The following is a 12466-nucleotide window of genomic DNA, read 5'->3' as shown; positions in this document are numbered from 1 at the left end:
CCAACGGCACACACTGTAAATTTGTGAAATTCAAAACGAAATTAGTTCAACATAAAGGTGAGAAGTTTTGTAATTTTTTTATTCTCAGGTTAAATTTAGTGAAGAAGGAAGCTTGAGGAAGATTATATAAAAAATTACCCTCAGTGAGTAAAATCTGTCTTGTAACCAGACAGGGAGTAAAAGAGAAGGGCGAGCGATCCAACGTCACGCACTGTGTGAGCAGAAGGAAATGCAAAAAAAAATTAATCAAGCTTGCAGTTAGAAAATATCGACAATGAAAAGCTCAAAATGAAAATGATGAAAATTCCATGGAACATCTGCTTTCTGTAAACCGAGAATACATAAACCAAGCATATAGAACATTATAAATCAGGTATATCCAGTAACATTGGGAGAAGGTAAAACACATCCCTCCGGGGATTCGAGTTTGTGGTCCACCCCCATCTCTATCCCCAAAGTGTTCTACACCCATGAACCCTCCCCTCCGTCCACTCTCCTCTTTTTACTGTTCGTTCATTCCCTTAGCTGGTGTCCACCTGCTGCCACACTGCCAGTTTTTTGCCTTCTACCCTCTGTCACCATGTTTGCTCTTCCATGAGTCCTGACATTGAATATAAAACGATCCAGATGGAAAATCCGTAAAGGCATTGCCAAGAAGCCCATGGAAGCAAGCGATCATCGCACACAAGAAGACTCATAGCTAAAGTCTGCATATTATCAGATTCTATGCATGCATTGCACAAGTTCCAAATCATGACAACAGATACATCTGGAGGATAAGATGAAAAAGTTAAAGAATTCAACAACTTTATCCCACTTCAAGATTAATGCCAGGAGAGGCAAGCTGTAAATCACACTGTGTGATGAATGCGAGGCAAAGATGTGAGTACACTTGGGGAATTTACTATCTTTCGAGCAGAAAACCCAAACACTGGAATTTCGAAATAGAAATCCATGGAAATAAGACCAAAACAGGTGTGTGTGTGTCTCATCTCAGATGCTACATTTGGTGTGCAGTAGCATTCTCTCTATCGAGTGCAGCCTGTGGCTGCTGGTTGCATCATTGGTTGGGACGCGGCTATGCCACTGATGCAGTGTCCCCCTTACCAGTGCACTGGTACTCATTTTGCCGACCTCGGAAGGATGACAGGCTGAGTCAACCTCCTGGTGTATTAATTCAGTGGCCCAACGGGGCTTCAACTCAGGACCCTAGGATCCCAAGCCGCCACCATAACCACGAAGCCAACACCAGGCTTTACAGTTGTATTATATCAGGGTGATCACAAAAAAAAATTAAAAATAAAAATGGTATGCCTACCCATACAATTAACTTTCATAAACCTTCATTTTTATTTAAAATGACAAGTTCTTTGGTCCACATTTGCTTCACAAGATACATAATTACGAAGGAAAGTTTCAGATGGATTTTGTTTATGTCATTGATATGATTGAGGTTAGAGCACATGCTGCAGATGTCGGCCTCTCCGCTGCAAGCACACTTGGATTCGAAGAGAAGACTTGTTTATTACTCGGACACATTCGGCTACAGTGATTGAACGGATTTTATCAGTTATTGCTCTTTTGAGAACATCTATGGATTGTGGCCTCCCTCAGTAAACATCCTTCAGCATCTAACCCTGAACTCAGTTTGAGTGTTCTTGATGGATTTCGCTCTCAGGTAGCTAGATTTGGACTGAAAATGATTATTCTTTCATTGTCCATGGCATGTCGAAAACTAGAAGGGCACTTTTTGACGTCGCGACGTCGCCAGATATGCCTCCGCCCACATTATTACATCATTATAATACTTGCACCAAGTTTGATTTAAATCCCTGAACCCAGATTCAAAATATTAAATAATTCTGGCTGCCAGACCGTGCGTTCAATCAGGTTGAAATTTAAAACATATATTCCTCATCACCACAACATCATAATTGTGAAGTTTCACTTCGATTGATGAAGCGGTTCAAGAGAAATAATTTCTTCAAGATTTTTGTTCAATCCAATATGGCTGCCAAACCACGTGACATTAATTAATCATGAACACCCTGGTTTCCCGTAGATTTGGGGAACATATATGTGAAGTTTCCCCTCAATCTGTCAAGCTGTTCTGGAGAAGATGGTTTTTAAACGTTTTAGGGTAAATCCAATATGGCTGCCAAACCATGTGACCTATGATATCATAGGTGGAGAACTTTTTGTTCCTCATGGAGAGGCGGTCATACCTGTAAAGTTTTGCCTCAATCTGTTCAGCCATTTTGGAGAAGAAGATTTTTCAAGGTCTTTATGTTAAAAAAACAATATGGCTACTGAACCACGTGACCGATGACGTCATCAATTTTTTCCAATGAACGGTTTCAGAGATACAGAGGTCCAATGTTTTTCCTTTTTTCCAACATGGCTGCCACACCACATGACCTATGACGTCGTAATTATCATTTAAACATTCTACATGAGTCGTTGCACCGATAGTGAAAATTTCGTGCCAATCCGATAAGTGGTTCCAGAGACAACGGAGAAAATTATCATGGATTGATGTTACGTACGGACAATCCAAAAACATAATGCCTCTGGCGACTTGATCAGTGGAGGCATAGATATAAAATAAAATAAAAATACGGGCAATACACCTGGACACTCACCTGTTGAATAATGTTACTGAGGAAGTCAACGTAGGACAGAATCAACAAAATGTACCAATAAATCAGCAGAATGTTCTCGCAAATACCTATTTTGGAGGGAAACGCCCATCTCTCCCACCCCCGTAAACCCCCGCAGATTCCGATTTTTTTTGAATCTCGTGAACAAACTTTGGTACATCATGGGTGATGAAGGTTGTGGTGAAGTTTCATCAAAATTGTACGTGTAATTGCAGAGTTGTTGCAAGTGTTTGTGGACGGACGGACAGACAGACTACATGCCATCCTATAAACTCCGTGGAAGGAATAAAATAAAAGTTCCAGAAGGAATAAAAATGGGGCTATCTCGACTGAATCTAAATCTGCTGACTGTACACGATCTCCACTTTGCACACCTGCAAAAAGTAAGAGGATGTTATTAATCTGGAGGAAGTTATTCCAGTTAAGGTCACTCGGTGCTGTAGTTTTTTGTGGTCACTCTGTATGGTACCGTGGGTTTTCATCCTTTCTGCACTTGCAGGGAGCCCTTGACACTCGTCTCCAAAACCAGGGAACCCAAAAGAAAGGGGATTAATATTAGTCCATTTGCCGTTATTACGTGTTCCATTGTCAACCTTGTTGATGTGGAAAGTGTTTGGTTTTATGATTGTTTTGGACTAACATGGGTCCATTAATAAAATTCAGGTTGGTTGCCAGGGTGGCCACCTTGGGGAACTCCTGCAATTTGCATGAATTCAAGATGGCCACTACATGTCAGACGATGGGGCTAAGTTTTTAATCGGTCAACATATAATCCTGTGTAATATCTCTTTTCCATATGATTTTGACATGAGGAATTCAATTTTGGGGTTATTTTTTACGTTCAGGAATAAATAGAGGTTCACATGAGATGTCCATGACTATTTTCTGCTGAAAATTATGCAACACCAATGCAAAAGTGAAGTCATGAATGGTTCACAACAGTATGTTGATAAACAGAAAGCATACACATTGTCATCTCATCATATTGGACATCTTAGGAACAGAGAACATAGAGCCGAGTTGACAACTTACGTATTGTTCATTCCCATTCATTGTACTCGTCCCCTTCTGTATCCTCGTCTCTTTCCAGTTCTGCTTCGACACTCCCTTCTTCCATTTCACTTTCACTGTCCTCCACAGTCTTGTGTGGGTTGAAGCACTTGTCACTGCAACCACAAGTGCAGTATAGCGTGCAGGAGATATTTGCATGGTGACAACTGCAGCTTGCAGTACTGCAGGCCTTCCCCTCTGCTTTGCATCCACACCGCACAACATCCATGAGGTCCAAAGGGGCTGGTGGAGTAGCAGAAGTTGCTGGCACTGGGATTCCATCTCTAATGTCCCATCCATATTTTGTAATGTCAAGTTCAGGTGGGGCCTGCTGATCAGCTGATTTTGCAAGTACTGTCTGTAGATGTGCACGCAAAATATGTAGGAAGAGATTGATCTCAGTTGGAGGTAATGCCATGGGCTTGAGGGGCTTGCCAGACTTCCTCGTGTACATATAGTACCTCATCTCACTCATCGTGGTACCTTCTGGCTGACCATACAGGGCACAGAAGAATGTCCGCCCTGCTTCCATGAGCTGTTCATGGCTTGCGTTCCGCTCGCCAAGTGCGGAGTACAAACCAGGGAAGTTGCCAGCTCTCAGTGTCTTCAGGACTGACACTTTGCCCTTGCTGTATGGGTATGACGTGGTATCTGAGCCAGTGATGTCGTGCATTCCCAAAAGCTGCAGACACTTGGGGCCAAGCTGGTCACAGGTGGTGTTGATATCCCAAATTGCTCCATCCCACCTTTCCATCTGCACTGTGGCCTGGATGTTGCGCTGGTAAACCCAGTAAACCATCAATACAAAAACATCAGTGTCATCAGAGAGGATACGTATCACTCTTGCATTACATTCAGCAGCCATGAGCAGGTGTGAGATCATTGTAATGTCTGCTTCATCAAGGTTGAACGCACCATGGCTACGGCTCTCCACAGTAACTCCTTCACCAAAGTTATAGGTACTCAAAACCTTGGACAGCTGCAACTTGTTCTGCTTGTTTTCCAGGAGGGCGTCTCGACTAGGCAGGGGTGTGTTTATTGTGAGGTCATAGTTGATGGAACCAATGCCAGCACGCCTCACTTGTTCATGGTCCTTTGCAGAAACATCATAATATTTGTCAAAGACCAAGATCTTCTGACCAGCAATGGTCGAGAGTCTTGTCTTGATGGACTCAACTAAGACTGACACAGTTCCCCTGAAAGGCCAGACAATATGATAGAGAAGTTGGCTCACGTCAACAATGGTAACATCTGGTTGCAGAGGCTGTTGAGCCTGAACACAAAGTTTGTGTGCCAGTGGTGCTTTGTTGCCTTTCCTTAAGCACCCATATTCATCAATCAGTGAGGGGCGTACTGCGCAGAGCTCAAACTGGAAGATAGGTCCAAGCTCCATTTGTCTTTGCTGTCCAATTGTCAGCAGCCTGAGGAAGATGGTTTCTAGATCAAAGATCGTCTTGTCCCCAATTTTCACTCCTTTCTGTAAGTGCTCCATTGTCTTGATGGGGCATGAGATGGTTGCATGGAATCCACCTGGAAGGGATGCATGGAACTCTGCAACCATTTTCTGACCGATAACCACGGAATCCTCAACATTCACTTCAGCTTCTCGGGGAGCAATTCGACCATTGGCAATGTTGTACAGATGTCGTGAGCGATTCTCAAGAGGATGAGACGCATTCGAAAATTCAAGTAAAATCCGGTGCCTATCATCTGCATCAAGTTCTCTCCTCTTCTTCCCCTCCTCCTTGTGACGTGGTCCGATTCTTGTGTCCTTTTCTCTCACTTGGTCTTCATTGTCCTTGTTTGAGGAGTCAGGGTAGATGTGCTCCATTGTATCCGAGATGTAGGCAGTGACAAGAAAGGAATCAATCCACTCTGCTACCATCTCTGGATAAAGAGTCATACCCTTAAGGCCACCCTTGCCAATTATAACAGCAGTTTGTTCACCGAACTGATCAGAGCTCACACCATTCCAAATGCCTTCCTGGTGATGACACACAAAAGCAACTGATATGAGCTCTGACTTGGCATCTGGTGGCAGCAGATAGCGCATCTCCAGAAGGTGATGGGTGATGTAACGGGCATAGTGATGGTGACCAGCAACAAAGAAGTAAGGAAGCATGCGTTCAAGTGTTAGCTGTTGCAGCAGGAAGTCTGCCTCCCTCTCACTACGCAGAAGTTGATGAACAAGCAGAGTAGGCTTGATAAAGTTATCAACCCAGTGCTTCCCAGTTGGGTGCTGTCTGCATGTCTCAAGGTAGCTGTACAACTCCTGGAATGTCTTAGGGCCGGTGGTGAGGAAGGAAATGAGAAGGGCAGTCGAAACCATCTGGAAGGCTCTCATTGATCGAACACAGGACTTGCCACTCATGATTCCTGCCAGGCCCCCGAATGCTGAACTGATGAGAGTCTCAACACCAGACCCACGCATGAGTTTGCCAATGCAACCACAGAAGGACTGCACAGTGTGCATTATCCCAGGCCTCAGAATCACATTTTTATAGCGATCAACGTCATGCCACTTGATTTGGCAAGCCACCACGTAGAGCTGGAGATCCACAGAGATGTGGACATAAGCCATTCCCATATCAGTCAATGACTTCTGAAGATACTCCAGTGAAGTCACGACAGTGTCTGGATGAGAAGCTTTGGCATCAATAAGGGGTCCGAACATGTAGGTACTTGCTGGCTTTTTTTCTGCATGACTGGTGAATCCTTATTGGTTGTTGAACCCACCCCATTCCATGGCATTCACCTGTGTGCTGACTGTGTTTAGCCACTTCATGTCCTTTTCCTGTGCAGCAGCTAAACTCGCTTGCCGGGCACACACTTCTTGGTAGGAGAATCCAGAGGATGCATCCACAGCCGGGGGGTTCACTTTGGATGGCCCAGTGTAGTGCTGCAGAGGAAGGCTCCCTGATGAGCTGCTGCTTGTCCGAGACTGGGCAGCTTTCTTAGACAGTCGTGGGATAATAAGGTTGCTCTTCCCTGGGTGAGCATGCCCATACTCAAGAATGTCTACAGGATGGGGTTGCTGAAATTCATGTGAGAGGACATGAGTAGTGCGCCGACCATTAGGCGTGAACACTTACAGATCAAGATTATCAAACCAGGCAAAAATCACGCCAACAGTTCTACTCAAACCCATGAATTGGTGAAGAAGCTGAGCATTGTCACCGAGAAAATGAGCTGTGGATTTCCTGAATCTCAGGACCTCATCATATGACGTTGTGAACCCATGTTCATGAAGGAGCTTGAGAAGATCAGAACTGCCATGGCAGTGCAGTAGTTTGACAGCCAGTCCTAATGTTGTCTGATTTCTGGTACCTGTAACATGACTTTGAATTGACTGGCTCAGGCTTAGAGATTTCTTGGTCATTTCACCACCAGACACCAAGTCTGAAATCAACCTCAGTAAAGTTGGGCTTGTTGCCTTGATTGTGTTGGCTTGTGTAAATTCTGAGAGGTCATAATTGGCACTGTTGTACTTGACTGAGCGTGCCTCCTTCTTGATCTGCCTTACCACAGAATCAATACTCCTCTCATCTGCATCATCCACTTTAACCATTTTCAGATGGTGAGCAATGGACTCACGGAAACCAACAATGGTAGCACATCCATCTACCCAAACTAACATAACGTCCTTACTCATGCAGTCTGTTAGTTTGCTAAACATATCACGTCGAGTGAGTTTGCCACCAAGATCACAGTACAGGGAATGCAGTTCAACGCTATTCCACATATTTGACCTGTCACAATTCATTCGCTCTATGACGTTCTTTAGGGCACTTTCTTCTGCAACACCAGTTGGCAAATCAGCATATTTAGGGACTGTCATGAAACTGTTATAACAGCGTACATGGGATTTGCACTCAGCCACAGGGAGATCAACCAAATATCCAATATGTAACTTGACCGTTCTGGCTACTTCATCATTACGTTGCTCAGCAGCATTAATGATGGCATCTTTCATAGTTGGGATGGGATTACCTTCCTTGTCAAAACGTTCTTTCGTCATGCACTGATGAACACGATCCCATCTTTCTGGATGTTTGTCATCAACAGGTAAACATTCTTTGCCACAAAAAATGCAGTCACGTTTGTAAACAAACGCACCACTGCCTGTTGCCTGTGTGCGAGATCTTGTTGTCACTGTAACACAATCATCTTCAGCTTTTCTTTTCTGTGATTTACGAAGTCTCTCAATTTTTTGTTTTGATGTGGAAGTACAGTAGCATCCTTTGTGACATTCTATGCGAATAACATCACCACCACCATCAACAATGTCCTGTAGTTTAGCACGTAGCTCTTCATCTCCACGGGCTTTGGCACAGGAGATCAATGTCTTGATCCCTTGATCAGCGAGTTTCTTCAATTCCCCTCCACCATGACACACGGGAAGAATGCACCTTGAATCAGCCATATCTGTAAAAACAAAACAATTAATTAGTAACTCGCATTAATGTCGTATGTGAGCGTCCAGTTGTCAGAATAGTGACATTGTCGTCATTCAAAATGTATCTCACACGGCAAACAATTGCCAGGAACTTGAACATTGACCTAAAATTTACTTCTAATCAAAAAAATTAGGTTAAATATCGATTCCTCGTGCCAAAGTTAGATGGAAAAGATGTCTCATGTGTAATTTTAAGTTCATTACCTAAAAAGTTATATTTTCAGCCCGGTCGATGACGGCCATCTTGTATTTGCGCAAAAATAACAGATTTCCCCATGATTGCCATCCGGGCAACCAAGCTTAATTTTGTCTATGCATGCCTGTGAACAAGAAACCACCATAAAACCATACACTTTTGAGGACAACAAGGTTACTTCTCTGGCAAATGGACTATATCTGACCCAGAAAGGTTTAAGTTTGACACATTCTGGAAAGATAACGGTGAATAATTATATGAAAAATTAAATTAAACGGAGGGAAAATATTTATTTCAGGATGAATTTTTCCTTATTTTTCTTCTTCCATCAAATGTGATATTTAACTTATTAAACTAAAAAGCAAATTTTAATCACTCTTCCTCATTCTTCCAGCTCATTCGCTAACTCATTCCACCCGACATGTCACATCATTCTTCCCTCTCTCAAAAATCCCAATTTGTTTTTTCCTCCTTCCCTCACAACTTTGTTATCTCTAATCTCTTAAAATTCAAATCACAATTTAAAATATTTCAAATCCCTCTACTCTCATTTTCAAATATCTTTCTCCCAAATTGCCTTTCTTCCTCACTCGCTCTGCGTTTCATTCCTAAATATTCTGGCAAACCCTTATGTCACAATTCCCCATCCCGCCCAATGAATGATCTTTTATACCCCATTAACCCTCCCCAAGCCAATGCTTCTCTCACAAGTTTTTTTTTTAATCTCTCCTCGTTCCCTTCTTCCACTTTTCATTTATTTATTCCACTGGAAACACCCGCTCGACCCTTCGGGAGCATTGGCAAGTCGTCTTCCCCCGTTGGCAAGTCGAGAGGGGGGATTTGTTGTTGTTTTTTGTCCCTATGTCCTGATCCTGGGTACTACCAACACAGATGCAACATTTGGTGGACATAGATCCAGCCTTGTTTTTATCTCGCCTGTTCGAAGAACAGAGAGCTATAGCGATACCCCTGGCGTGAGCGTGAAAATGTTAAAGTTTTTGGTGCAAGTTATTTCCTTTCTAATGTTTTTATCTACCACACTATTGTTTACTGATTACAATATACAAATACATATATTGCTTTAAAATTATTTGGATCAGACTTCACTGCAATGCTTTGTAAAAAATATTATTAGACTCGTCTTTTAAAAACGATAAATGTATAAACAGGCGAGCATTGGGTGGCTTTGACACCAATTCTGGTTTTCTTTGATGTTTTTTCAGATGTCCAACATCTAACTTGGTCATGAACCCCAGGAGTCTGCGAACCCCATATTGAAAATCGTTATATTATACCATAGCGATGTTATGTTATTGCTTTAGAAATCTTACACCACAAATATCCTTGCGTTGTTCCACTCTTCACCAAAAATAACTTTGTCGCTCAGAAAATGTGTTTGCTCTGTTGAAAATGAAAACTGTATTAGTGAAATAATATTGCACAACGCGTTCGTGTTTTGTGAACTTTTCAAGAGGAAAGTTTTTTGAGAGCGCTCTAAGGCTCACGAAGGAGCTCGTAGGAGCTCAATCGATCCAACAGGAACTTCCGACGCCAAACAACCCGGACAAATATGGACCGATGGACCTTCAAGAAAGTTAAAAATAAGTACATATATAACCCAAGTCAACTATAACAAACATGGGAATTAGAAGTGACTTGGAACTTTTTCCCAACCAGTCATGGCAAAGACCCAGGTAATGCCATCCCATCGAGGTGGCACCTTGAAGTGCATTGTCTACCAGAAAAGCATGACCAGGTGTTAGTTTTGCCGATCCTGCAAGTTATCTGGTTATAACATCACCGCTTTGGTGTTGGATGAGGACCCAGTTAGCGACTCCACCACCATTCCGCCAGCTCGAATTTTAGCAATAAAGCCCTCTGTGTTGTACTTTATCAAATGTCATCTGGGCTGGCAGTATGGTCTGGACTAGAGGTATGCACACTCACCTCCAAGTCATATAGCCTGGGTTTGAATCCTGACCCAGCTATAAACTGTCATCCTGGTGTTTCACAGGCAGGATGATTCATCAATGTGCATGCCATCCCTCGGATGGACGTTAAACTGGAATCCCGTCTGCCGGCTTTAGTCGGGGGACGTTAAAGATCCCACGGTATCTCTGGCACCCTGAATAAATTCAAATTCCTACGCAAATCTACAGGGGGCTCATCAGCGGCATAGCCGCGCACTGTGCTAATGACGCTAGCTTGCTGTTGGCTTAGTGGTTAGGGTGGCCGGCTTGGGATCTTAGAGTCCTGAGTTCGAGTCCCGTTGGCTGCTGAATTAACACCAGGTGGGGTTGACTCAGCCCGTCATGTCATCCTTCCGAGGTCGGCGAAATGAGTACCAGTGTACTGGTATAGGGGCACAGCAGCAGCGGCATAGAGCGGCATAGTCGTGCCCCAACAAAATGATAGCTACCCAGCAGCCAAGCTGCCATATGCAAGATGATGATGAAGAAGAAGCCAATGATGCTACCTTGCAGGCTTGTGCTGTCTTTGAAGGAAGAAGAAATGGCTTTTGAAAGTCTAGATAAACTGCTTCCATTGGATGCCCTCTCCTCTATCCAATCAGAAAATGCTTGAAAGCCGAAGAACTCCAATACATTTATGAAACATCGACTCCCTTTAGTAAATCCATGCTAACTGTCTTTACTTAGTTTAATATTTATATAAATGGTTTTCCCTATCGAGAATCCCTGCCAAAATTAACATCTCTAACATCTTCCCCACAACTAAAATTAAACAAGCTGGTCTATAGTTCCACAATTAATCTCGGGATCCTTTATTCAATAACGGTGTTACATTGGTTAGTCTCCAATGCCATGATGTACAGTATACCTGTCCTCATTCCAATTATCTGTTAAAGATATCCTATAACATCACCATTATCTGCTCTGACACCTCCTTCAATACTCTGCCAGATTAATATTATCTGGCCCTTAAGCTTTAGCCCCTCTTATCTTCGCAGGTGTTTATTTATTTATTGCACTCCTACCTGGAACTCCTTTAAAAGTCTTTCTACATCTCATCAAGCAATTCTCTCAGTTACTTGAAATTCCCCTGACTGTTCCTGTAAAAATGTTGAAGCAAAATAATTATTTAATAATCCTTCAAACCCTCACAATGTTGACTCACCGCAGTGGGAAGCAACGAGAAGCTGACTGTTCAGGCTCTAACCTTTCAATGGAGCAAAAGAGGGATACGGGATAAAGGTGAGACTTGAAATGGGGTTGGAGTGAGTCAGAGGTGTGTGCATGAGAGTAGGGTCAGGTAATGTTAAAAGAGTTGACAGAGGTACCTGACATCTCCCATGCAAAATCTGATTCCATGGGGTGGCTCCTTGGTGCAATAAGGGGTGAGGGGTGAGGTCCAATGGCACCCAAGCTTCTGCCTTGCTTTGACCATGATACTCCTCCACCTCCCTCTGTCCTCAGCCAACTCCCTCCACTACCCAACCACCCCTACCTTATGGATATCCCTCCTCACACAATCCTCCCATCTCAACTGTGGTCTACCTCTTCCTTCTAGCTTGCTCCCTCAACCGATCCGCTCTTTTTGCCATTCTCTCTTCCTCCATCTGCATGAAGTGTCCAGCCCATCTCAGCTGGCATTTCACCAATTTTCCCATAAAGCTCATCTGCACACCAATCTCTTTCCTCAGTTCATCCATCCCCTTCTATCCACCCCCTTCACTCCCCCAATCCTCCTAACCCAGTTGTTCTCAAAAACCTGCAGCCTCTGTTGTCTTTCTGTCAGTGCCACCGTCTTCAGGCCGTAAAGGTAGGCCGGCGTTACACACGACATCAGAACCTTCCCTTCCAATTGTATTGATATCTTTCTGTTTGCCATTACCCCCTCCACCCTCCTCCATGCATTCACACCCACTTGAATCCATCTCCGTGCCTCTACCTTGGACTTACCATCCCCGGTCACTGTTCCTCCCAGATACTCAAACCTATTTCCCTGTCTGATCTCCTACCCCTCTAACCTGATATTAATTTCTTTTCTCTGCTGCCTGACCCACATCACCTCAGTCTTCTCCACACCAATCTTCAGCCCATGCTTCCCAAATGCCTTCTTCTACTCCGCTGGTACCTCCTACAT

This window comes from Eptatretus burgeri, chromosome 18, assembly GCF_056783735.1.
Source record: "Eptatretus burgeri isolate ZD-2024b chromosome 18, Ebu_testis_v1, whole genome shotgun sequence".
Classification (NCBI taxonomy): Eukaryota; Metazoa; Chordata; class Myxini; order Myxiniformes; family Myxinidae; genus Eptatretus; species Eptatretus burgeri.
This window is presented reverse-complemented; position numbering follows the sequence as displayed.